General features: G+C 42.9%; 2 long non-coding RNA genes across 2 annotated transcripts in view; one reads left to right on the top strand and one right to left on the bottom strand.

The window, feature by feature from the left end:
• Positions 1–23050, bottom strand: part of LOC146273483 (uncharacterized) — a 91113-nt gene that overhangs the window by 65499 nt on the left and 2564 nt on the right. Inside the window, exon 2 of the long non-coding RNA XR_014766501.1 lies at positions 13064–13146. This is a non-coding gene — a long non-coding RNA (uncharacterized LOC146273483). The remainder of the gene's footprint in view (positions 1–13063; positions 13147–23050) is intronic.
• LOC146273484 (uncharacterized) lies at positions 1629–6260 on the top strand. Its single transcript, XR_014766502.1, has 3 exons — positions 1629–1747; positions 2584–4543; positions 4811–6260. It is a non-coding gene; the product is annotated as an uncharacterized LOC146273484 (long non-coding RNA).

Here is a 23050-nt window from a genome sequence, read left to right as displayed (position 1 = left end):
AGTAGAGCAGGCCGTTTTCGTGGAAAAAACATCACACTGTTGTAATTATGAAGATGGATAACGATAATGGATTACATGATTGAAAATTAACCTCTTAATCACCTTTTTTACTTTGATATGCTATATTACTGAAAACCAGTTGACTGATTAGTATTGCCACTAATATCTCCCTCCACTGGGTTCCCATCACGGCCCGTATCAGATCCTGCTACTGACCTTCCAAGCGGTGAACGGGACTGCACCCGACTACATCAAGTCTCTCCTCCAACCTTACACCCCCACCCGCCACCTACGATCTTCTTCTGACAACCGTCTGGTGGCCCCACCTCTCAAGAGTGCCCGCTCCCAATCCAAACTCTTGTCTGGCCCCCCAATGGTGTAATCATCTCCCCACCTCCATCAGAGATAGTAACTGTCTCTCCACCTTCAAGAAAAGGCTAAAGATGCACTTTCCTGCAACTATCCTGGTCCACGTAACTCTGTCATTGTGGCATTTCTTTCTGCTGTCGTGGACTGTTCCTTTTTTCTTCTGAAAAGTCCTGCTTCCTTCAACTGCATTTTTTGCGTGCGTGTAGGCTACTTATTTTAGTTTTATCTTATATATTTTTTTAAATGTTAACAGCATGCTATCTAAGATTATTTCATAGGAATGTCCCTGATTAAAATAAAGAGTAGTGCAAGTCATGATTCTGAATTGTTAACACAAATGTCCCGGCTAACACATGATGTTGGAGCAACATTGCCAGTAAGTGCTCAGTTGGTAACCCGCGACGTTAACTTCTGGCAACGTCGTAGCAACTTTATAAAGAGAAAGTTGCCAGTTGGTCCCATAGACAACGTTGCCACAAAGTCGTACCTTGGTCGGCTGGTTACGTTATTTCTAGGCCCGTGGGCAACGTTACCGCGACGTCGTACCTTGGTCGGCTGGTAACGTCATTTTTAAGTCCCATGGACAACGTTGCCGCGATGTCGTACCTTGGTCGGTTGGATACTGTTATTTTTGGTCCCGTGGACAACGTTGCCGCGACGTTGTCCCTTGGTCGGCTGGATACATTCATGGGTCAAGTTGCCGTTAAGTCGCTCTTAGGTCACAGGACAACGGATCTCGAGTGCAGCGGTTTATCCATGGAGAGATCACACTGGACTGCTCTCAGTTCTGACACTTTTGTAATGTAGCCATGGTATACATGAGTTTAAATCACACAATATTAAATGTTGCACCCAGCACGTTTAAATGAAGACAATGTATGTAATTCATGTGCAGCTCAGCCCCAGCATTTTCTCATATGCAGGAACATAGCTTTAATAAATAAAAGACTGAATTTTGAAAATAATTATTATATTCTTAGCCTTAGGCCTATATTAAAATATAAGTATTTCATTCTTTACATGTACAAAAGCAATCAATGTGTGATGTGTAACATGATTAAGCAAACATTCTTTGTCCAGCACACTAAAGCTGTATGACACACAATGCAAATTTGAGCTGCAATAATTTTGTAATACAAAATTGTTAAATGTGACCAAAAGGCAAGCGATTCTTAAGTTTTATTTCCAAAGACAAATCATCACAAAATATTACAATTCTTCCATAGCAAACCGAACTGCCCCTCAGTCCGCCCCTGAGCAACAACTTTGTGCATGCCCATTTAAATGCATCTCTGAAACTGGGATTTCAGAAAAGAGTTTGCAGGGATTCAAACGTCTTGAACTCATGGATTTCAATTGGAAATTAGCTACTTCAAAGGTGAGTTTCTTTACAGAAATAGATTTAAATATATAAACCTATTTTCTGAAATTGGATGGAACATGTTATTACATGTAGGTTTGAAATTTAGGCTATTAAGTCTGGTTATCTGTTTCAGATTAACATTGTCTACATTAGGATTTCGCTAGTAAAGCTAGTATAATGTACTGTAGAGTTAAGGCTAAACCCTCCAGAAAGTTAAATACTGAAAATACATACAAAGTTTAGCGTCTCACAAATCACCCACAAAAGAATCAGTGAAAATAAACGTTCAGAACTTATAGAAAAAACTTGTCCGAAAATAGTTTATTTAGCCCTGGATTTTCAAAGACTGGAGCTAGCGCGTGGCTGATCACGTTTTGATCAGTCGGTCATGGCATGCACAGCAATGGCGTCTATAAAAGTATAATGTCACTAATTCTTCCAATTTGTACATGACATCTGTTTTTGGATAAGTTTATTCGTTTTAACCTTATGATGCGTGCGTTCTAAATATTTCCGACGCTTCCACGAGTGACTTTTTTCCAAAACGGCAGCTAGGTAGCTTTAATTAGCTTCCCGTTACCTAGCAACCTAGCATAATACACATAGCAATGCTCCTACCTGCTAGTGTTACTTGTTAGCCTACTAGTTGTTAATTTTGAAGCCACACTATAGCGTCTGTCACATAGTTTGTCTATCGGAAAAAAGTTGGAATTTTCAGAATCACACGTGTGACGCTATCCTTTGGGGACCTGCTTTCGAACGATCACACGTGCGATACTACTCCTTTTATATCAATATCAAAATGTTAATACTATGGACATAAACTACATCACACTTTCATTTCTGTACAGATTATCCTACCACCGTCACACGGCCTAGCACTGTGTCCCTGGGAAATTATGGTAAAGTAATGAATGACCGTTTATAACAGTGACAATAATTGTATGAACCATGGCAACCATAAAGGCTATGTTTTGAAGCAAAAGCATGACTTAAAACTTTTGCATCACCAGGGGTCTCATTTATAAAGATTGCGTTCGCACAAAACGGGACTGAAAATGTGCGTACGCCACTTTCCACGCAAAGGTTGTGATTTATAAAAAACTAACTTGACAGGAGAATGTGAGGTCCTCCAAGCAAACGCTGACCTGCCCGTAGGCCTACGCACATTTTGATAACAGTTGTAATTGGCAACGCAGATAACCGTGCTGTAGTCAGACTGCAGAAATTGAATGTGGGAAGAACATTACTTGTAATATTTATATTAGTGCTGTCAGTTTAACGCGTTATTAACGGCGTTAACGCAAACCCAAATTAACGGCGTCAATTATTTTATCGCGCGATTAACGCTCTTTTTGGCCTAGCAAACTTTGTAGTTTTTTTCACATGCTGTTGCAACAATAACCGACGTTAGAAAAACTACAACACCACACCGGATCTAGCTAGACCGGAAACAAAACAACAGGCACGCCAAACACTCGTTTGGCTTGCGAGCTGGCTAAAGAGTAGTAGCAGAGCCCGTTTACGGATATTAGACATTCTCTGGTAGTAGGCTAACGTTACGTTTTGAGTGGATGACGAGGGCGAGATGCCGAAATGGATGCCAATAAGATTCTGAATGGAAAGTTTGCTTTTAAAAAGTTGCCAAATGGTTCTATTGACAAGACCAGTGATCTGTGTGTTTTGTCGTTGTAAACTGAGCTATCATCGCAGCACGTCCAGTCTGAAATACCACTTGATGGCCAAGCACACAGCTGATGCGAATTCTCTGCCCCCTCGTCAAAGCCAGGCGATTGCAATGTTGTTTTCAATAAAAAAAATATTTGCACAAAGCAATCCGAACCACTTTTCTATGTTGATAAGAGCATTAAAATTTGAAAAAAGATTGGGACAAAAAGAAATCAGGGACATTTAGAATAGATAAAAATGTGCGATTAATTGTGATTAATCGTGAGTTAACTATGACATTAATGCGATTAATCGGGATTAAATATTTTAATCGTTTGACAGCACTAATTTATATATTTTGTTTTCCTCACACACGTTTTTTTCATTCAATTTCATGATTGTCATGAAGATTACATCCAGCAGTGTTATTTGCACTTGTACTGAGTGATTCTTGTTCCATAAACACCTTGTCCAATCCAACTCTAATTTTAAATAAAAATTCTGCGCTTCCTCACCATCAGATTGTCCACTACGGGAGTTCGGGAGGGGTAGATTCCCCGACTGCATGGAATACAGGATAACATAACTATCCTAACTTTAGATAACTGCAGAACACAGTGTATAACTAAATATATTTATTTAATATTGTGCAAATATCCTCATATGTCAAAAACTGGAAATACAGTCGTTAAGCTCCCGCAATCGCTACACTCTACGTCCTCGTTATCAGTCCAGACTTTAATAGATTACTGTTCATAACAAAACGCTTTTGTTTTCAAATTGTATCTCGACTCGCAGTATCACTGGCACAGTTGACGCCGCTCGCACAGTTTTTTTAAATTGGTGATCTACCGGCCACCACATTTTCAGAGTTTTCGGGCTCCACTCCATGCTGATTCACGTACGCACACTTGTGGGTAATCTGTGATTTATAAAGGGAACATTGCGTACAGGTGTGCGTACGCACGGTTTTATAAATCTGAATTTTTGTGTGCGTAGCTATTTTAGGCTTTTGGGCGTACGTACACTTTTAGTAAGAATCCTACGCATAGTTTTATAAATGAGACCCCAGACCCCTAGGTGTCAACTCTGGTCTGGTGGAGGAGAACCCATAGGGGGTCCAGAAAAACAGCTGGCAGCCAGGCAAGTGCAAATATAAGACACTCAAAGCTTCTCAATAGCATTGCCAGCATTGCCAACTCATTGTAAAGCATACTTAAGTTGTTCTGATTGTGGCAGGGGGATACATATTTGTCAAAACAACAAATGTTGTCTTACTAATGCTTTGTATACAACCATTCAAAGTAACATGTGTTATTTACATAAATGTTACAGCTAATCTAGAAGAACCACAGTGTATGCCAATCATGTTAACTCTTTTAAACTTGTTTTACTTGTCTTTACTGACAGACACATTACAGGTTATGCTCCAGAAGATGGAGACATGGAGGAGAACCAGCGAGAGGCTCTCCTATTCAGGTGACTACAGGGCAGACACGCTGAAGAGGTGCCAGTGATGGACCTGCAGGTGGCCCAAACACAGGCTGAACTCCAAGACCTTGAGGACCGCCTTAAGGTGCTGAAGTAAACAAAAAACAAAAAAATGTATGAATGATAACTTTCTTAAATTAAATGAAGACAAAACCAAAGTCCCATTATGTGGCCCCAAATCCAAAAGAGAAATGCTTACTAAGAATCTAGGAGGCTTAACCCCTTGTCTTAAACCAGAGGTGACGAGTCTTGGTGTAATCCTGGACTCAGATTTGAATTTCAACTCTCACATAAATAAAGTGACCAAAACAGCTTTCTTTTACCTGAGGAATATAGCAAAGGTACGACCTTTCATAAACCGAAATGATGCAGAGAAGTTAATTCATGCTTTTATATCCAGCCGGCTGGGCTACTGTGACGCACTTTTCACTGGTCTTCCCAAGAAAACCACTGGAAGACTACAGCTCATTCAAAATTCTGCAGCTAGATTATTAACCAAAACTAAAAGGAGAGAACACATTAGTCCTGTCTTAGCTACTTTACACTGGCTCCCTGTCACTTTCAGAATTGACTTTAAGGTCCTTTTCCTCACATACAAAGCTCTACACGGACAAGGACCTAGCTACATTGCTAACTCCCTTATAAACTACACACCAGCTCGAACACTGCGATCATCAAATGCAGGCCTATTAGAGGTCACCAGAAGCAGTCATAAGAAGATTGGTCATTCAGCCTTTGCTAATTACGCCCCAAAACTATGGAACAAATTACCCATAAATATTAGGGAAGTAAACACGCTAGACATTTTTAAAAGACAGCTTAAAACCTACCTTTTTACTGAAGCATTTAAGTAATTTTATCTCAGAAGGGTTTTACTACTTTTATTAGTTATAATATTGTTGCTATTTTAATTATTATTTTTATAACTTGTATAATTGTTTTTATTGATTTTATGTAAAGCACTTTGAGCTACAATTCTTGTATGAAATGTGCTATATAAATAAAGTCTTACTTACTTACTTACCCAGTATTTTTGTACTGACCACATTGCATTGTACCTGGCTTGATTATGGTTCAAGTTACAAATCACATGACATCATGGATGATGCGCCCACAACTCAACTGGAACAAGAATACGGAGCCCCAGACATGACATCCGGAAAAAAAAAAGAATTTGTGCCCAAAAAATGCTAATCAATTCCCACAAAATGCTAATTTGTGGCCACGAAAAGCTCATTAGTGGCCACAAAATGCTATTTTGGGGATAACGTCTGCTATACCTGTGAGGGGCACCCAGAGCAAGCTAAAGGTGCAGTCATGGACAGAGATTATTTGATTGTATTGTATTTTAGGCTGGTGAATGACTGTGGTAAAGTTGGTTTGAAGTTCGATATTCAACAGATATTGGGACACCCAGCATTGTGTTATTTTAAACGGTGTTAGCACCGCTATGACCGGCCGCTTAGCCACTGCTTTTCGGATGTCATGTCTGAGGCTCCGTACAAGAACAAATAAAATAACATAAAAAACAAGTATTTAGTAATCCTCAACATATTGTTTATTATAATGAGTGGCTTCTTCAACACTTTACCTTTTGTAGTATGCAAGAAAATAAAAACTGTAAAAAAAAAAAAAATTAAATCAATTTTCGGCTTTTAGCCCTTGTGTTATCTTCATTGTGACCCACCGTCGTATTGCGACAACCTTATCACGTACAAAAACAAAGTGAAGCATTTTCTTTTAACCGTTGGGCTGTCTCAGACCCCCCACATTGCGAAGGTTAAAATAAAATAATTATTATTTGTTTTTATATTGGGTAAAATTGGGTAAACACAACGATGGTTCATTATGGACCTTTGGGTCATGTGACCCGATGGTAGCACAAGGGCTAGCAGACAATACAAGAGCCCCTTTTGACTGGACTGTGTCACATGTGTGCGTCTTTCTCTTTCATTTTTTTTCTGCAATGTACCAGTCATTTAATTTGCTGTTTTGGCTCCTCCTCTTACCTTGTGGTATGTGCCTGGATGGGAAAGGTGGATGTATCTTGAGCTTCTTTGAATCATCTTTATTTTGTTATTTTAAATTATTTTGGGGGGCCAAGCTGGGAAGCTTTGAAGCCAACTACTGTGTTTCTACCTTTTCTTATTCTTAAAGGTCACATGATATGCTGTTTTTGGATGTTTTTAAATAGGCTTTAGTGGTCCCCTAATTCTGTATCTGATGTCTCTTTCCCGAAATTCAGCCTTGGTGCATAATTACAGCCACTACGAGCAGTCCCACAATGAGCTTTCCTCAAGACGCGCTGTTTCTGTGTCTGTGTCTGTAGGTTTAAATGGTAATGAGGAGGAGAGAGGCGGCAGCATGCGCTAATGTTTACAATGGATGTATCGCAATGGCTCGTAGTCCCGTTGCTGGAAGATGCCCGAATGTTCCCAATTCTCATCTGATCACCCTGGTTTGCAGAGGTGCATACTCATAGTCATTTCAATGAGGGGAAAGGCGGTTTTGTGCGCGCTATAACAGCAGAATAGTTATCCAAATAACAAAGAAGTGTACAACACTTGCGTTACAGCATGTGTTTCCACACACATACTTGATGCTATCTACCTTTACATTAGTGACAGTAACTCAGGTGTTAGCTGCAGAGCTAATGTTACAGCCACATTCTAAGGGTAGCAAGCTCAGTAACTATATAGAGTAAAGCAAATGATATAGCGTTAGTTAACTTATTTGTCCAAGGTTTGTAGCTGGATCAAGGAGTTAGTACTGATCCAGAATTTTATTTCAGCAAGTACAGCAGTCGTGGCTAAAATGTTTGGCGCAGACATTCAAAACTTTGGGAAGTTGTGCATTCCAGAGAAAAGAAAATGAAGACACTGGGTCTTCAGAGGCGCTGATGAAGGAACTTAAAAAATACTTTTGTTTTCCTTTGTACATCCAAACTGATCTAATGTAATGCTTCATTCGTTTGGAAGCCATGATGTCTCTCGAGGATAAAAACACTTGCCCGCTCATAGCTCAGTTTGTCATGGGCGGGCCAGATTTTCTGGGCGGGCAAAGCAGAGAGAGGGGATGTAACCTTCCTCCTTGTGACATCATAAGGAGGAGATTTTCAAACCGAGCGTTTGAGCTTTCATTTTCTCAAAGGTGGAGAAGAATACCCAGGGCTTGGTTTACACTTATTGAAATTTCTAGCCACAGGGGAACCAAAGGCAGGCTATGGGAACTCATATGTTAAATAGGGAGTCAGGTGGCTGAACGGTGAAGGAATCGGGCTAGTAATCTGAAGGTTGCCAGATCGATTCCTGGCCGAGCCAAATGACGTTGTGTCCTTGGGCAAGGCACTTCATCCCACTTGCCTCGGGGGAATGTCCCTGTACTTACTGTAAGTCGCTCTGGATAAGAGCGTCTGCTAAATGACTAAATGTAAATAACCTCCTAAAGTGAAGTTTTCATGTCATAGGTGTGCTTGCCTTTGGCAACACAATTTATTGTAATCTCACACACATTTACATTCATTGTTCATTCATTGTTCTCTCACATATGTATTCTCTCTTCTTTAATATTATTTATTTTCCCAGCCCTAAGGATCCGTCAATATTTGGACTACATAGACAACGCCGGTGTCAAAAGCTTTGTCTTGGTAGTGATTGCGTTGCTTCTATATTCAAGTTCCATTGCACAGTTTAGGAGCTTACAAAGTTTTTGGGCAAAAAAATGCCTTGTGTGCACAAAGGGAACTCAGTGCTAGCCTACGTTGCAACGTCAGCATACGTCACAACGTCAGCACACTTTAGCAACGACGCATAGATACAACGTGCATAGATGTGCTAGTAAGACTGTTGCACAGCCGTGGTGGACTAGCAGCAACATTTAAGCAATTCAAAACTTGCATGTACAGTAAGTAAAGTCACAATAAGTAATGTATTTAAACAAGCTTGTGTGGTTTGTCGCATTCAAACAATCCCCACTAAAGTTTGGCTACAGTAGCAACAGCATCTAGGCTAGCTTGCTTGCTTGTAGCTAAATTCACCGGGGTCAGCTTCTCCACCATGCAGGGTTCTAGATTGAGATCAGATGGTCACATTGGGCATTGTTATTGACAATGATTGCTTACAGCAAACTTCTTTTGAATTAGCCATTTCCCCCAAAATAAATGTCAAGATTATTTATGTTTTTTGGGGGCATATTTTCAGTTAGCACATGGTACTGTTTTAATCACAATTCCATCTGAAATCCTGCCAGTGACAGTTTGTTTCAAGGGGGTTCAACTTGTTTCAAAGGGGGTTCTTAATAAATTAATTCAATATGAGTGGTCTAAATGCTTGAAAATATCACTAGAAGGGAAAAACTTAAGGTGACGGTAAGTCATAGAGGTTAGCACCGTTTTTACACTGTATTGCCCAAAATCTTCGTTTGATCCAACTTTTCAACTGAGGCTGTTATAGCTTATCACTATTACATCATGCAGGGGAAATTAAAAGACAACTGTTTCATTCTACACTTCACTTTTTGTATTTTGAATTGTAAATGAGCAGCATTTCAAAAAACCAACCATGAAGAAACACAACAATGGTTCCCAGTTGCCCCTGCCCGGAAGCGGGTCACCGGGGCCCCCCCCTGGAGCCAGGCCCGGGGGTGGGGCTCGATGGCGAGCGCCTGGTGGCCGGGCCTTTTCCCATGGGGCCCGGTCGGGCAAAGCCCGAAGAGACAACGTGGGACCCTCTTCCAGTGGGCTCACCATCCGCAGGAGGGGTCATGGGGGTCGGGTGCAGTGTGAGACGGGCGGCGGCCGAAGGCGGGGGCCTTGGCGGTCCGATCCTCGGCTGCAGAAGCTAGCTTTAGGGACGTGGAACGTCACCTCGCTGGCGGGAAAGGAGCCTGAGCTGGTGCGCGAGGTAGAGAGTTTCCGGCTAGATATAGTCGGCCTCGCCTCGACGCACAGCACGGGCTCCGGAACCAGTCTCCTTGAGAGGGGCTGGACTCTCTTCCACTCTGGAGTTGCCCTTGGTGAGAGGCGTCGAGCTGGGGTGGGAATACTTGTTTCCCCTCGGTTCGGTGCCTGTACATTGGGGTTCACCCCGGTGGATGAGAGGGTAGCCTCCCTCCGCCTTCGGGTGGGGGGACGGGTCCTCACTGTCGTTTGTGCTTATGCACCAAACGGCAGCTCAGAGTACCCACCCTTTTTGGAGTCTCTGGAGGGGGTGCTGGAAAGCGCTCTTCCCGGGGATTCCCTCGTCCTCCTGGGGGACTTCAATGCTCATGTGGGCAATGACAGTGAGACCTGGAGGGGCGTGATTGGGAGGAACGGCCCCCCCGATCTGAACCCGAGTGGTGTTCTGTTGTTGGACTTCTGTGCTAAACACGGCTTGTCCATAACGAACACCATGTTCAAGCATAAGGGTGTCCATATGTGCACCTGGCACCAGGACACCCGAGGTCTCAGTTCGATGATCGACTTCGTAGTCGTGTCGTCGGACTTGAGGCCGCATGTCTTGGACACTCGGGTGAGGAGAGGGGCGGAGCTGTCAACTGATCACCACCTGGTGGTGAGTTGGCTCCGATGGTGGGGGAGGACGCCGGTCAGGCCTGGCAGGCCCAAACGTAATGTGAGGGTCTGCTGGGAACGGCTGGCGGAACCCTCTGTCAGAAGGAGCTTCAACTCCCACCTCCGGGAGAGCTTCGATCATGTCTCGGGGGGGGCCGGGGACATTGAGTCCGAATGGGCCATGTTCCGGGCCTCCATTGTTGAAGCGGCTGACCGGAGCTGCGCCCGCAAGGCGGTCGGTGCATGTCGCGGCGGTAACCCTCGGACCCGGTGGTGGACTCCGGAGGTGAGGGATGCCGTCAAGCTGAAGAAGGAGGCCTATCGGGCTTTATTGGCTGGTAGGACTCCTGAGGCAGCTGATGTGTACCGGCAGGCCAAGCGTAACGCGGCTCTGGCGGTCGCGGAGGCAAAAACCCGGGCATGGGAGGAGTTCGGCGAGGCCATGGAGAATAACTTCCGAACTGCTTCAAAAAGGTTCTGGACCACCATCCGGCGACTCAGGAGGGGGAAGCAGTGCTCTGTCAACACTGTATACGGTAGGGACGGTGCGCTGCTGACTTCGACGGGGGACGTCCTGGATCGGTGGAAGGAATACTTTGAAGACCTCCTTAATTCCACCAACACGCTTTCCGACGTGGAGGCAGAGTCTGGGGACATCGGGGGGGGCCCTTCTATCTCTGGGGCCGAGGTCGCCGAGGTGGTTGAAAAGCTCCGCGGTGGCAGGGCCCCTGGGGTGGACGAGGTCCGCCCGGAGTTCCTTAAGGCTCTTGATGTTGTAGGGCTGTCTTGGTTGACACGACTCTGCAACATCGCGTGGACATCGGGGACAGTGCCTCTGGACTGGCAGACCGGGGTGGTGGTTCCCCTCTTAAAAAGGGGGACCGGAGGGTGTGCTCCAACTTTAGGGGGATCACACTCCTCAGCCTCCCTGGGAAGGTCTATTCAGGGGTCCTGGAGAGGAGGGTCCGCCGGATTGTCGAACCTCGGATTCAGGAGGAGCAATGTGGTTTTCGTCCTGGCCGTGGAACAGTGGACCAGCTCTATACCCTCCGCGGAGTCCTGGAGGGTACATGGGAGTTCGCCCAACCAGTCTACACATGTTTTGTGGATTTGGAAAAGGCGTTCGACCGTGTCCCTCGGGGGCTCATGTGGGGGGTGCTCCGAGAATACGGGGTACCGGATTCCCTGATCGGGGCTGTCCGGTCCCTGTACGACCGGTGCCAGAGTTTGGTCCGCATTGCCGGTAGTAAGTCGAACTTGTTTCCGGTGAGGGTTGGACTCCGCCAGGGCTGCCCTATGTCACCGATTCTGTTCATTACCTATATGGACAGGATTTCTAGGCGCAGCCAGGGTGTTGAGGGGGTCCGGTTTGGTGACCTCAGGATCGGGTCGCTGCTTTTTGCAGATGATGTGGTCCTGTTGGCTTCATCGGGCCGTGACCTTCAGCTCTCACTGGAGCGGTTCGCAACCGAATGTGAAGCGGCTGGGATGCGAATCAGCACCTCCAAATCTGAGGCCATGGTTATCGACCGGAAAAGGGTGGAGTGCCATCTCCGGGTCGGGGAGGAGATCCTGAACCAAGTGGAGGAGTTCAAGTATCTCGGGGTCTTGTTCACGAGTGAGGGAAGAATGGAGCGCGAGGTCGACAGGCGGATCGGTGCGGCGTCCGCAGTGATGCGGGCTCTGCATCGGTCCGTCGTGGTGAAGAAGGAGCTGAGTCGAAAGGCGAAGCTCTCTATTTACCAGTCGATCTACGTTCCTACCCTCACCTATGGTCACGAACTATGGGTAGTGACCGAAAGAACGAGATCGCGAATACAAGCGGCCGAAATGAGCTTCCTCCGCAGGGTGTCCGGGCTCTCCCTTAGAGATAGGGTGAGGAGCTCGGTCATCCGGGAGGGGCTCAGAGTAGAACCGCTGCTCCTCCGCGTCGAGAGGAGCCAGCTGAGGTGGCTCGGGCATCTGATTAGGATGCCTCCTGGACGCCTCCCTGGTGAGGTGTTCCGGGCACGTCCCACTGGGAAGAGGCCCCGGGGAAGACCCAGGACACACTGGAGGGACTATGTCACTCGGCTGGCCTGGGAACGCCTCGGGGTCCCCCAGGAAGAGGTGGTGGAAGTGGCCGGGGAGAGGGAAGCCTGGGCCTCCCTGCTTAGGTCGTTGCCCCCGCGACCCGATCCCCGGACAAGCGGAAGATGACGAGACGAGAAATGAGCAGCAACAAATGTATGCTTTTAAATCTATGCAATCTTCTTAAATAATGAGTACGCATTTTTATATACAATATACAGAAATATCAGTTGTAAAAATTACAGTTAATAAACTGACCCATCTGCAACCGACACAAGCAAGCACACCCTACAATTTCCCCAGAAATTGTACCCTCTCTAGTTACTACTTACCAGCTGAAATTGATGAATCAAGCATTTATTGTGCATCAAGTCGACTTTCTATATCAAGTACTCTAATTTGATTACTATCTAACAGTCTTCAACCAACACATTCAACTCACATTAAAGGTCATAATAATATAGTAAAGGTCATGACTGTATTATTTAAGGCATTTCTCCAACTAAGATCCCCTCAGTGTAGATGGATACATGACAGAAGGATAGACTCACCTGTTCACTGTCGTAGAGAGTCTGCAGTGGACTTCTCCTAGACTTGCCCTGTCTGCTGCTCCTCCCATTGACCTGCACAGAGGCTGAGCAAACATAGAAGTGCATACTTAGAACGGAAGAACTACGTACGGCTTATACTGTTGAATAAAGTGTAATTTACAAGGTAGTGTAACAACTAGTGTTGCATGGTATACCCAGGGCCGTTGCTAGGAATTCTGGGCCCCCTGAAAGAATATTGGTGTGGGCCCCCACCCCCAGACTTTTCATCTGCAAAGATTAATTTGACACCACTTTTTTTCTTAGACTATATGTATTATACATTTTTCTGTTTCTCTATGTTCTTGACAGTGCCTGACGCAATGCACCCAATTCGTTTTTTTTTTTTTTTTTTTTACAATCCACCACTCAGAGTCACTGGGTATTATTATGTAAAAATCAAGCACCTGGTGCAACCCACCCGAACACTGCTTTTGTACACATTTATGGTTATGTTTTATGGAACAACTGATGAAGAACTAACATACCTAGTCTTTCCATTAACATAAACAAATCTAAATTGGCTTATAAATGCCATAACTCTTGAGAAACAGCTTCACTTTTTTATTATATGAGGATGGCAAGCTGTAAGATTAGCCCCTGCTTAACATTAAGAAGACTAATGTCAATAGGCTACAATAGCAGTTTAGTTTTAGTAAACACATGTAAGAATGGAAAATTGTGTCCGACAGTACTGCTACTGGAATTTTTTTACAGTGTATTATAATGTTTGGTGAATTATAACCTTGCTGATCTTTTCTGTGGATGATATTTAGTGGATGAGTTTGTAATGTCAGCCTTGTCAAGTGATTATTTTACACTGCTGACCACACGTAACGTTAAACGTTCGTTTCGGTTAACGCAGTAATGTTACATACACAGCTGTAACATTAGTCACTCCATCATCGTGATGTTGGACGCGGCGAGCTATCCTATGTCTCGTGAACTACAGGGCATCTGTGCAGCTACCTCGACACTCTCATCTACATTTACATTTAGTCAGTTAGCAGACGCTCTTATCCAGAGTGACTTACAGTAAGTAAGGGGGACATTCTCCCCGAGGCAAGTAGGTTAAAGTACCTTGCCCAAGGACACAACGTCATATGCACCGGCCGGGAATTGAACTGGCAACTTTCAGATTACTAGCCCGATGCTCTACCCGCTCAGCCACCTGACACCCTCATCTTTCTTCAAATATCGCTGATATTCTGGGCTCCTGATGTGCTTCTGGCCTCGCTTTTCTTCCTCTCTCTTTTTTGGCATCCCGATTTACGTTTCTGTTTTGGCATTGCCAATTTAGCTTGATTTTGTGGCTTTGTTTTAACTATGATGCATTAATACATGGCCAGGGCCGACCCAGAAAGCAGCATGTCCTGAAACACCAAGTAGCAGCAAGTCATTTAATAAACATTCTGTTGTGTTGCACCTGGGGTCCACTGCTAGCTATGCATTTCAAATATCTAAATATAGCTACCTTACTTAGCAAATGACTCTAGCTAGAAGGGAATAGACATTAGAAGGGAAGCTTACGAAAAAAAAATCCAGAAAACGCAAAGCAGTCTAGCCTATTGCAAACGCCTGTCTAGATTATCTATTGAAAGAACTGGAGAGAAGCAGGTGCTCTTGCGTTAGCAAGCTAAACTAGTTTACTTGGCTACAGTAGGTAGGTGTTTTCGCTATCTAGCTGTTTTGCATTCTTTGCAAATCGGCATTAACAAAAAGCAGATGAGATAGAGCTAGCTAGTCTAACTAGCATTGATTGTTGTTTCAACTACTGCTGTTCAAACTATCTGTACAAACATTTAATGTAGCAAACTAACACGTTAGCATGCTAGCGTGACAGCCTAGAACACCATATTTCTTAGATTAAACGTCACCCTCAAATACACGCCGTATCGAATAAACGGCGCAGCAAAAATTAATAATCAAAGTTTAATCGAATAATTACGGTAATTAAGATTTTTTTTAAATAATTGGCGATGCCGATGGGCAATCAATTCTGCTTACGGCCCTATAAAGGCTTGGGCCGGCCCTGTACATGGCCTACATTATAGGCTACTGGGGTTTTTGTGGGCCCCCCCTGGGATGTGGGCCCCTAGAATTGTCATCATCTTTCACCCCTAAACAACGGCCCTGGGTATACCGCTACTGGTACCGTACCAAGTTACAGAGAGTCTGGCCTCGCTTCATTGACAAGCGTTGACTTTTTTGTAGGCGGATACTCTGTTGAAGTTTAAAACTATTGGATCTACCCAGAGCCACTCTGATCTGCAATAACCAATCGCTAGTGTTCGCCTTAGCCAATTCCTTCACCACTACTGTAACAGTAGCTGTAAAATCAAACTGCCGTAGCTGTAAAATCAAACAGTTTCTGAACCCCGTGGGAGGAGGGCCACAACATCATGGCCACCAACAAAACTCAACAAAACTTGCTCTTGCTCTGGCTTTAGTTTATAGATATTCAGCAGTGTTTCCACAACGGACCGAATGGCTTTGCTCGCATATTTCTCTGCCGTCATTACGGAACTACAACACAAACTAGCGCACAACATCAACGTCATCGTTCTCAACCATTCCCTCTGTTTGCTGATTCGCCTGTAGAAAATCAACCTGAAAAATCTGACTTACGTACTGAATAGCCAGTCCTAGTAAAGGATCAAAATCCAAATTGAGCGGAAGTACGTAGGAGGGCAGAGCCAGGCTACTTGTAAATCAGCATCTGAATTAAAATGTAACGAGAAGTGGGCAGTACAGTTTCTGAAAAATGTGCTTATTTTATTGATGAAACTGATAAACGGCAAATTGGCTCAGACTTTTCGATAACCTAGCTAGCATCGCAGTGCAGACAATAGTTGCTGCGTTTTATCATAATCCTATCAAATGAGTGAAATGACAAACACAAATGTTATGAGCTAATGAGCCTATATTTAACACAAATGTAATACACAAGCACTATACAGCAAAAGTTTATAAAATGTTGCGCTGATAATGCCAGTGTTGTCATACTGCTGCGAGGCCAAGGTATGGCGCAATAGCCAAGAAAACACGCATCTCAACCTCGCGTTCTTAGCGTTCTTTGGATTGATAAACAGCCTTTAAACGGGCTCTGCTTTGTTTTCCTAGCATTGCTGGGAAAGATGATACGTATACAGTGACGTGATGACGTGGCTCTCTGGTGGTTCTCTAGCCCATGGAAAAGCAAAACGGTTCTTAGAAGGCATGCAAATTGAACCAGCTCCGAACCGGCTCTAGCACCAGCTCCGAACTAGTTACCGGTTCACTTTGGTGGAAAGGGGGTAACAGTGACTGCATTTAAACTCTGGTACCAGGGTGCATCAGCATCTTCCTCATTCAAATTCGCTGCTTCTCTCACCAAGTTTTAGACATTTGGTCCTGCACCTCACACAATGTCAACATTGGGGCAAGCAGGACCGAGTCTTCCCCTTGATTTTTAGCTGTAGCATTGCAAAGTTCGGAAATAACTCCAAGAACTTCCTCTACTTTACTCGCTACATGCTCTGGGTCAGCAGGTCCTGCTTCGACATCCTCAGCTAAGTCTAAAATGTCTCCCAATAACTCCCTAGAAAGTTAATGAAGATCCTCCACCGTCTCCAGGACTTTTAGTCCTCCATACGCACACTTGTAAGCAATGTTCCCTTTATAAATCACAGATTACCCACGATTACCCAAGTGTGCCTACGTGATTCAGCATCTTATCCCATCCTGAACATGCCCATTTGTAACCAGTCAATGCAAAGCACTCCATGAATGCTGATCCAGTATATTATTGACCCTGGCATGCGGTTGTTCTTACTTTACGGTGAATCATGGTGCCAGGTGGGAAAAGAACGAAAAGGCGCAACTTCTCAGACACTCATCAAAATACTTGTAGGAGAGGTGGAGGCCCGAAAATTCTTCACGCCGGTTTTGTTATGAATAATATTAAACTTTGGACTGATAACGAGGACGTAGAGTGTAACGATTGCACAGGATCTTAACCACTGTAATTCCAGTTTTTGACATGATGATATATGCACAGTATTAAAAATATATATTTAGTTATACACTGTGTTCTGCAGTTATCTGAAGGTAGGATATGTGATGTTATCCTGTACTATTCCATGCAGATGGTCCATGTGCGTCATTAAACCCTTTTTACTGGGCCACGTGCCGCAGTATAAATCTGCTGTTCCCCAGTAAAATCTAAAGTTTGAGTTTTAACAATTTTCTCTATTAGTCAGTGCATTAATTGATAATCAATTGAGATTGATAAGCCCGGAATAAATAAACACAGTATCCCAATCAACGCTTGTAAAAGTTTAACCGAAAACACAAACCAATGCATGCAGAATTCCATGTCAGCACGCTCTTCTGAGCTTGCCAAATAGCCACAGCAGCATGTACACAGAAGTCCAGGTGTCGGACTCGGCACAAAAGTCATTACATTACAAGTCAAAACATTACTAAACTAAAGATAATTTCTAAATGAGAGGCCTACAAATCATCTTATTTTGATTGAAACTAGTGCTGTTAGTTTAACGTGTTATTAACGGCGTTTACGCAAACCCATTTTTACGGCGTCAATTTTTGTTGTTGCAAGATTAACGTTCTTTTTGGCCAAGCAAACTTTGTAGTTTTTTTACATGCTGTTGCAGCAACTACTGAAATTAGAAAAACTACAACACCACACCGGATCTTGCTAGACCGGAAACAAAACAACAGGCAAGCCGCACACACTTGTTTGAGCCGGCTAAAGAATATTAGGCTAACATTACGTTTTGAGTGGATGGCGAGCGCGAGACGCCGAAATGGATGCCAACAAAAAACTGAATGTAACATTTACTTGTAAAAAGTTGCCAAATGGTTCCATTGACAAGACCAAAGTTATCTTTGTGTTTTGTCGTTGTGAACTGAGCTATCATCGCAGCACGTCCAGTCTGAAATATCACTTGCTGGCCAAGCACACAGCTGATGCTAATTATCCGCCCCCTCGTCAAAGCCAGGCAATTGCAATGTTGTTTTCTGTCATTCTGACCCATCAGTCTTTGTGAACCACTGTCGTATTGCGACAACTTTACCGCATACAAAAACAAAGTGAAGCATTTTCTTTTAACCGTTGACCTGTCTCAGACCCCCCACATTGCGAAGGTTAAAACCAAATTATTTTTATTTGTTTTTGTTTTGGGTAAAATTGGGTATTCACAACGATGGTTTGTTATGAACCTTTGGGTCATGTGACCCGAAGTCAGCACAAGGGTTAAAAAAAACATTTGCACTTAGCAATCTGATCCACTTTTCCATGTTGATGAGAGCATCAAAATGAGAAAAAAATAACGGGACAAAAAATAAATCTATGGATATTTAGAATAGATAAAAATGTGCAATTAATTGCAATTACTCGCAAGTTAACTATGACATTGACTAGTTAACTCCTCAGTTTATCTATAGGACTTTAGAGGGGCTGAGTACTCCATGCAATGTGGGCCCTTCAACTTTGTAGGGAGAAATCCAAAAAGCAAGTGCAAAACAATAGCATTAGAGCTGTGTCTAAGCACCCCCAACACACTATTTATTGAAGATATTATATTGTTAAGCCTATGATGGTAATTTTTCAAGAAAGAGAGAGGGTTGTGTGGGCTACAAATGTACACAATGGTTACAATTATCACATATTTTTGTCATATAAATGTTGTTTATTTTGTTGATTACTCGAGTACTTCTGCGTTTTTAAACAACAATATCAATATTATTCCTGACAAAATTGTTTTGCCAAGAGAAATGTTTGTTTTGTTTGCGGTGAGGGGGGGGGGCCCTTGACACATCCAAGCCCAGGGGCCCAGGGTTTCTTAATCCGTCCATGCCCTTAACTGTTGTATAGTGGGTTAAGCAATGGGAGTTTCTATAGCCTTGTAGTGCATTGTGCGCAGCAAGCTTGAGAAAAAAAGGGCCTGTGCCCCAGTAGAGTTTTATGTCTAACAACGCCTTTGAGTTGGTCCTTCTCCTCCTCTTGCACTCCCATAGTGGACAATTTGATGGTGAGACGGCGCTGAATTTTGATTTAAGATTTGAGTTGGATTTTACAATCTTTTACAAAAAAATCTTCATGATAATGATGATATGTAGTGAAAATAACGTGTGTGAGGAAAACAAAATATATAAACATAGCTGCAAGCAGCAATGTGGTGGCCAAGCAGGTCAGATGACCCAGAAGAAACTTTCGACATCTCGTGACTGCGGTGTACCTGGCTTTCTTTGCAGTGGCTTACAGTCTCGCTAAACAGAGAATCAGAGACATGACAAGCTTGTCAGCTTTCGCTGGATTCGAACCTCTGACGTTGACATTGCCAGGACACCAACTTATCCTAGTGAGCTATTCTCAGTGCTGGAAATCACAGATTTCAGTTACTGGGTAACCATTTGATTTGTCCAAAGTTTAAACAGCTGTAATTCAGTTCTATTTTGACATGTCAAGGTGATTGTGGTCTGAAGATAATCTGTGCCAAATTAGGTGAATATTTGATATTTACCAAAAAGGGTTCATTCATTCATTCAAAATGGCGGCCACATCTATTCAGCTGGTATCACAATTTAACATGTGTCGACACAGGATCGCCCCCTAGCGTTTAGATGACACCACCTTTTGTGGACCTCTTTGGAACAGGGTCCTGAGCACCTGTACTAAGTTTGATGTCAATTCAGCAAATGTTTCCTTAGATATGATCTCACTTCCTGTTTTGGCGGCTTCATCGCCGAATTTGATCAGCTTTACCAAAATGTGTAAAAGGTTTGCAAATTCAAGTCAAATTTTTGCTTATTGCAGCGCCACCTAGAGGTGAAATGGCATGACCTATTTTGGACCTCTTTAGAACAGTGTCCCTAGTCCCTATACCAAATTTGGTGTCAATGCAGTAAAAAAGTGCTGAGATATGACCTCACTTCTTTTATGGTGGCTTGGTTGACGAATTTGATTGGCTGTTCCAGTCAAAAGTGTAGAAAATCAAAAAAATGTGATGTCTTTTGTGAGGCTTGATCTAAAGATAAATGGTGCCAAATTTTTGCTTATTGCAGCGCCACCTAGAGGTGAAATGGCATGACCTATTTTGGACCTCTTTAGAACAGTGGGCCTCATTCACCAATATCTTCCTAAGTTATTTCTGAAATTTGTTCTTAAGAAGGTTCCTAAGAAAAATCTACGTGGGATTCATGAAGCGTTCTTAAACAGCAGAATTGTTCGCAAGTGTGTTCTTAGAATGATGAATCCCAATATTTTGTAAGTCGAAAGCTCGTGCCCCGTTGCTCCTATTTAGCATAGGTAAATGCCCCGTTAATTGCCATACAAGGGCATGATATGGCAGGGCCGTGTGCACACTCAGAGAAATGAAACGACGTGGTAAAGACGTTGGAGGCCTCAACAAAAGACAGAAAAACGTAATAATAATTTTGAAGTGGAGGTACAGCTGCAAGAAGTTAGCAACAAACGACAAATCATATTTACGTATTAGCGTCGGCTGTGGATACAAATCAGTAAATAAAACCGATGCATGGTATGCAATTACTCATGCAGTGAACGCTGTATCTGGAGAAGTGCGCAGAACTGATGAAATTAATGGTTTCACTTAAATCTGAATTCTTAAGCAAAAAAACGGACTGTTTTTTTTACTGTTGTAAATATCCATGACGACTGCTCTTGGTAGCCTAAAGCGTTCCAACAGGTAGCCTACTCGTCGCTCTCTGCAAATAAATCGGTATGGTCAAGGAAGATGTGATCCCTCCTCAGTGAACGATCTGCAACATTTTGCAGCAGCAATAAATACGCCATTGTGTGGTGTAGTCCTAGTGTAGGAATAAGCCTACTTTGGGTCTATAAATACAGTGATAAATCATTATTATTTGATGGCAAAGTTCCTTGTTAACATAATTGATTTGAATCGAAGGCAAAGCAAGGCTAGTTTACAGTTTTTTGAATGACCCATCTCAGAGTAGCTTTATAGAATGTACGGTTACTGTATTGAAAAAAAAGACATAACATAATTGCTGCAGTAAAGGCTTCATTTGCAACAAGACAAATCCAATATAGCTTCCATTTACAGTACTACCTGAGCTCTGGCCCTTCTCTGAGCGCCACCACACATTCTAACTCCTGTCCCTCTCCCTTGTCCCTCTCCCTTGGCCTGGTACTTGTCTTCCTCTCCCTTGTCCTGGTACTTGTCTTCCTCTCCCTTGTGCAGGCATTACTGTATTCTTACTTTCAGTCTTACCCACACCAGATCAGCCCAAAGAGGTCCTCTTTACTGTTTATATACCAGATGGTCATGCAATTGAAAGAACCTCAACACCTGAGTGTTTCCTAGTTGGGAATCAGCTGTGATGTACAGTATTTGCATAACTTAAGCTGTTTCTCAGTAGCAATAGAATAAAAAACAGGGGATATATTTCTGTTTCAATTCACAATATAAACAGCTGTTCACTTTGACTTTAGCCAATAATTTAGGTTTTGAACATGATGTTATCTGTTTTGCTGACAGTGTGAAAGCATTGGTAAATTGGGCAGTAAAAATCGATTGTTTTGGTCTTGGTTGAGCTTGTGTGTAAAAGAAGTTCAAGCATTTAAAATTTGTGTTTACTCTATGCATTTTGTGTCAAAGCAACAAGAAATGTGTTAATTGTACAGCCTACACAGACGGATGTTGTGCTCACTGTGTTAAGAGTTTAAGGAAACTTGTTAAAGGTATTGCAAATACTTTCATAGCGATTGTAAAATACTGTATTTATATAGGCCTAGCACAATTCATACGCAATGGAAATTCCAAGTGCATTACAAATGAGCATGAAGTGTAAGTGTAGTGTGTATTTATTAAAACAAACAAGAAAAAAAGTGTAAAATTATGAAAATTATTAGTTGGAAAATTATAAAAGGAGAGAAATATTCAATTTTAAATTAGAACGGACGAAAAAGGTATAACTATTATTTTGCGCAAACATGTCAGGTCTCAATTGTGCGTAAGAGTGCTCTTGGGTGTGCGTAAATTCTGTTCTTACCGAAGAACAAATCCCAAATAAGAAAACGTTGGTGAATGCCAGATCTTCGTGAAAACTGCGTAAGTGGGGTTTGAGAACAAATTTGTTCGTAAGAACATTTGGTGAATGAAGCCCAGTGTCCCTAGTCCCTATACCAAATTTGGTGTCAATGCAGTAAAGAGGTGCTAAGATATGACCTCACTTCTTTTATGGTGGCTTGGTTGACAACTTTGATTGGCTGTTCCAGTCAAAAGGTTTAGATAATCAAAAACACATGTGATGTCTTTTGTGAGGCTTGGTCTGAAGATGATCTGTGCCAAATTTGGTGAAGATTGGACAAACCCTTATAGGAGAGGTAGCCAAAAAAACGGTATATTCAAAATGGCGGCCACATCAATTCAGCTACATCAATTTGATGTGGCTGTAACTAACAAACGGTTGCGAAAATCAAAGCTCCAGGGGATAACTTTTGTGAGGCTTGGTCTGAAGATCATCTGTGGCAATTTTGAAGAAGATTCAACAAGAATTGTAGGAAGAGTAGCGAAAAAACGCTTTTCTTTTACATTCAAAATGGCGGAGAATCTATAGAACTGGGTATGATCTCATAGAGTGCGTTGAACTTGTCTTGATCCAGGGAATCCAAAGATACCTCATTTTGGACAATGGGGCATATGGTTCAAGTTGTGAACACAACTTAAACTTTCACCCATTGGTGGCGCTAGATGGTTGAAATGGGAGACATGAAACTTGTTGAAAATGATGAAGGGGCTGGTCCCAAAGAGTGTGCCAAATTTCACAACTTCTGACCATGTGGTTGGGGCTGCCATAGACTCACATGACAAGAGTGTGTAATAATAATAATAACTAGAGTACAATTTCTGGGGAAATTGTAGGGTGTGCTTGCTTGCGTTAAAATGCATAGCCTACTTATTA

This window comes from Hypomesus nipponensis, chromosome 9 (assembly GCF_054491055.1).
Source record: "Hypomesus nipponensis isolate SF chromosome 9, ASM5449105v1, whole genome shotgun sequence".
NCBI classification, from domain to species: Eukaryota; Metazoa; Chordata; class Actinopteri; order Osmeriformes; family Osmeridae; genus Hypomesus; species Hypomesus nipponensis.
This window is presented reverse-complemented; position numbering and strand designations above follow the sequence as displayed.